A 5238-nucleotide genomic window follows, 5' to 3' on the forward strand; every position below is an offset into this window, starting at 1 on the left:
CCATGAACTTCAAAGCCTAGTAGATAGGTGAACCAAGACTCAACTCAAAACAAAGTGAGTTGAGAAATCAATACCTTTGTAGATTCCTCTTTGCATAAGCAAAGGCTAATCACCCAAAGAGAGGGCCTTCATTCCTTGCATCTTAGATCCATGGATTTGGATGGATGAAAAGGTTTCTCCAAGTTCCCAAAATTGAAAACCTCTAAGTCTCCACACCAAGGCATATTGTAGAAGAAATGAGTGACTTTGGAGGAGTTTGATTGCTAGATGATCCCTCCAAGGTGGCTGAAATTTTAGAGAGAAAAGAGAGCTTGTGTTCTCATCCTTTCCCCCAAAAATTCCCCTTAATGAATTTTGGCTATAAAGTCATACTTATTCCTTAATTCATTTGAGTGGCAAACTTGTAAATAAGTCCAAAACCACTCCTTCTTTAACATGGGATTTATTGGGCTATTTGGGCCTTTGTGAATCATTATTCATTAAGTTGTCACACAACTTAAGTCAATGGACTTGACGTTCGAAGCCCATTGGGCCTTAAGGTCCAAAACTATCCCGAGGTCTTTTAACGAACTTATTCGTTTGATTAATAATCATATTAATTAATCCTTGCCATAAATAATTAAACAATTTAATTATTCTTACTCATCTCCGTTGAATCTTCAATCTCTACCTTACACGGTGTACGATCCATTAGGTTCCTTTTAGCGAGGCAGTGGGCGATTCAAACTCTTTCAAATCGATTGTGAATTGGAACTTACTTTCAATTCTCCCGTTAGTGATAATACACTTTTAGGGCTTCCACAAACCATGGTTGACGCCTAGCAGCATGTCATGGTTACCCAAGCTAATCAGAAGAGGTGGAGAACCTATTCAGTTTTAGGATTACAAATGCAATACGGTCTTTCTCTAATACAATACTCTTGACCACATTGTTTGGTTTGATAGTTTATTCATGTCTACTATCCAATGTGAGTCTTGTGCTTATATGATTACCTTGAATGTGATTTGGAACACATTCCTAAATCTCATTCATACTTTGGCCAAAGATTCTTAATCATATCATAGAGTATTCTCCCTCAAACAGTTTGAAGGTTAGAGATCCCTTGTTGCGCATTCACTTGCCCCCATGGCTAAGTGGCTTAACCCCAACGATGCCGTGGACACCCTCCTGATGGAGTGACTTTGACATAATCAAAGATTAAGGACCTAACCACAAGACAACTGTGATGCCTCAGGTCAAAAGACTAATTTGCATTATCCCAACCATGAGTTCTCATGTGACATGAATATGAGAACTCTTCGTTGATCGTGTTCAGTGAACTCATTCTCTATTGAGCACCTACGTACTTGTCTTGATGTCACACACACCAATGACTCGAGACTAGTCACTCTCCCTGAGAGAAGACATAGCACGTACTGATCTTAACGGACTGTCAATGCCCAATTGACAATCCTATGATCAGGAACGTTTAGGATGTGTCAACGAAAGAATGGTCTCATGAATCTAACTTCTTTAGATCGCATTCTTCCAATCACATATTCCTTGGACTTATCGTTTAAGCATATAACATTTATATGAGACGGCTCAAACAATAATGTTTGCCCTTAATATTAAACTAGATTAGTTTAACATGTGAAATGTCCATAAAGTATCATCATATGATTGGTTTTAGGGCACATTTCCAACAATCTCCCACTTGCACTAAAGCCAATCAGCTTAGTCATCAGTGATGATACCTCTTCTGTAGTCATTTCATAAATGGCTGAGTAGTAGGCCTAGACAATGGATATCTATATGTTATCCATAGAAGCAACCTTGAGAATAACAACGTCACCATTATACATGATTCTCAATCATGTGGTTCAGTCTCTCATTTGAGTTCGGACCTTGATGAGACCTTGATTCCCTGGCTTGAGCTATCGCCCCATTAGTGTCATACACTTTCTGGTTGGAACCGAATAGAGAGTTCATAAATGAACTTTCTCATCCAAACAACATTGTTGTAAACTTCTATATGGCAATATATTTTGCAATCATAATGGAACACACTAAAGTCATTACTTTAATGTTTCCATCCAAATATCCTTTTAGTCATAATAAAGAGATATCTGTTTATCTCTTCATTCATAATGAAGAAATATCCAGTGATGGATTAGATTCATAATCTAATACATTTACGCTTCCATTACGTTACTCTAATTCTTTCTCAATTATTGAGTAATATATCCTTTAGTATTTCTCAAATACTTAAGGACTCACTTGACAGTTGCCATGGTTCTGATCCTGGGCTTGCACTGATATTGTCTTGTACCTTTCTAGGTACATCTTATATCAATGTTTTTCATACAATATGAAATACATAAATCACCTTTCTGCTTATGCATAAAGGATTCTATTTACGCATTATTTCTTTGGGAGTCAAAGGGTACATTCCCTTTGAGAAGAACAACTTCCTAGTCTCACTAGAATTGTCATTCTAATTGAAGTTTATCATCAAATGAGAAACTTCCTAGCATCTCTTGTCTATTTTAGGGATTGATATAATCCAATTATATCTTGAAATATATCATTATAGATTTCCATTCCATTATATAGACTATATCTCCCATATACATTCTATCGTTATAGAATAACTTTAACGAAGAAGTACTCTTTTCATTTCCAAAAATTAATATATCATATATATATATATATTTAAATTTAGGAATACGATTAACTCCCACTAATCTTTTGTAAACCTAGTAAACAAAAGATTCATTTACATCTTTATGAGAAATCAAACAATTGATCTTTTCTCATAAGACGCTTATAGCTCCCACTAGCTTGCTAAGATCCATGATGGATGGATCTCTACAACTAACATGTCTTGTGATTTATAGTTTTAGACATATATTATCAAGACTATCTTAATAATGGTTTCGGAAACCCATATTATGTCCAAACATTAAATCACCATTTAGTTGTAGCTAGCAATTTTCGAATTAATTGAAACCAAGACTACGTCAAAGATGGTTTCTTCAAAGTCAACCATTCTCTTTGAGTGTAGTCACCTTAAGCTACCAATTAGCTGTGAAGGTTTCATTATTTCGGGTCAAATGGTACTTTACCATTTCCTTGAGTATATATCGTATATACACTCAATGTAGTCATAAGGATTTTCATTCTTATTTCTTTCGAATTAAGAGGTGCAACTCTATGACATAGTCATAAAGTTCAAACCATTCAACTGAGACGGTTTATAAATCCTTCTAGACTACCTTGGAGCTTGTGGTATAGGAACTAGGTTGTCTTAGAAGTATATATCATATATATATGGGTAATTGATAATGTCCAACGAACTAAATCTTATTCATGTTCATTCTTCTCCTAATGGAGAAATTCATTATCTTACGATGCTACTTTCCTTGATATTTTTCAAGGAAATTAATCTAAAGTGTTACTTTTTCCCTGGATCAAATCTAAGGAGGTAAATACTTTAGACGTCTTACTCATCTACTTACATTTCTTGAATTCTTTGAAACCTTTTGCAAAGTATTCGGACTTGTGTTTATTCAAAATAAACTATAGTCCAACCGAGAGTGATCTTCGGTGAATGTCATACAACATGAGTAGTATTATGTTGTGGACAAGTGCCACTAACATCGAAGTGAATTAACCTCAACAACTTTGTGATTCTTTCTTCTTTCCAAAAGAATAAAGATTCGAACATTTCGCCTCTATACAATTTTAACAAGAAGGTATTGGATCCGGATCTAACGATCCAAAGCATCCATCTATGACCAACTCGTAACTTATGTTTTAGAGGTATCACAACTCAGTTGGGATTAGTCACTACCTTGCAACCTTTTGGGTTTTAAGTATCATCGTATTCTAAACAGTTAAACTACCACATCATCTCTACTATAGAGACAACCAATTAAATTACAATAATCTAATTATTGATTAATAAAGAACAATGTTTTGTCAAACAAAACATTTATCCATCTCTACTATAGTGACGGATTTAAGTTCCTTAAAATTGGAATGTAAAGACAATCTTTAGTATTTTCCAATTTCTTTGGTAGTTCATATGAGGAAGTAAGTACAATCCGCTTTCGCAGAGATCTATATTTTATTCACTTTCCGAATGTGAAGTACTTTCTCTTCTCTCATTAATCTTCTACTTTTTATTAGCACACTTTTACAACAATTGTAAAACATAGTTACTAATACAGAATCAAGCATTCAAGTAGAAGAACCAACTGTTTTGAACTATTTCAAGAACATATTACAACACCTTCGAAAGGTGTGTTCTTGACACTTGCAAGACATTTCTTGCAAATACCCCTTCCAATGTCCATCCTTTCATAAAGAAAGTTTGTTCCCTTGGAGTTATTTTGCCTTCTTCATTTGACTTCTCCTTTGACTACAATAGTCATGGTCCCTAAACTCCCACTATCTCTCTTGAAACTTATTTCAATTGTGTTATACACATCAAACAATTTGGAGAGTGTGTGGTTATTGTTCACTTTATAGTTTACAATAAACTTAGTGAACCATTAGGATAGGGACACAAAGGTGAAGTCCTTGCCTAATTTCCATCTCGTTAAGTGGTTTAACACTTCAACACTCAATGATTCAAAATCATCATAAGTCCATGTTGATGGACTATTTTTGTCAACCAACCATTATGTTCTAAACATAATTACAAACTTTCAAGAGTTGTTCAAGGCAACTCTCATTTCTTCATACAACAATTTGTATTTGAAGAATTATGACATTAAAAGTGTTGTCCTTCTCATGTTAGACTTATCTAACATATTCTTCCAATGATACATTATCAATAGGAAGATTGTGAGGATGAGACTACTTAATTACATTTACAAGCCATTAAAGACAATCTATGGGTTTGTAGAACTAAGTTCGGAAATTAAAGCATTCGGCTTTTCTTTGTCAAGTTTTGGATAGCGTTTGCAAATATATTGGTAAACAAATACATAACGAATATAAATTGATTGATTTTAAGCCATTTGATTCGGGTCTTTAAATCAAATAGCACCACCCACTATTTTTGGCAAATTCCATATCCCTCATCGGAATTCGAGAGTTTTGGAGGAAACTCTTAGTAGGGTATGGGAGGCTCACTATTACCAAGCCCACCTCACGATGATACGATGTTGGCTAGCATTAATAATAATGAGAGAGTACGCTTACTCATTTGCATCTCTTGCAAGTACCCATCTTATTTGGCCTCTAGA

Source organism: Pyrus communis, chromosome 15, assembly GCF_963583255.1.
Source record: "Pyrus communis chromosome 15, drPyrComm1.1, whole genome shotgun sequence".
Classification (NCBI taxonomy): domain Eukaryota; kingdom Viridiplantae; phylum Streptophyta; class Magnoliopsida; order Rosales; family Rosaceae; genus Pyrus; species Pyrus communis.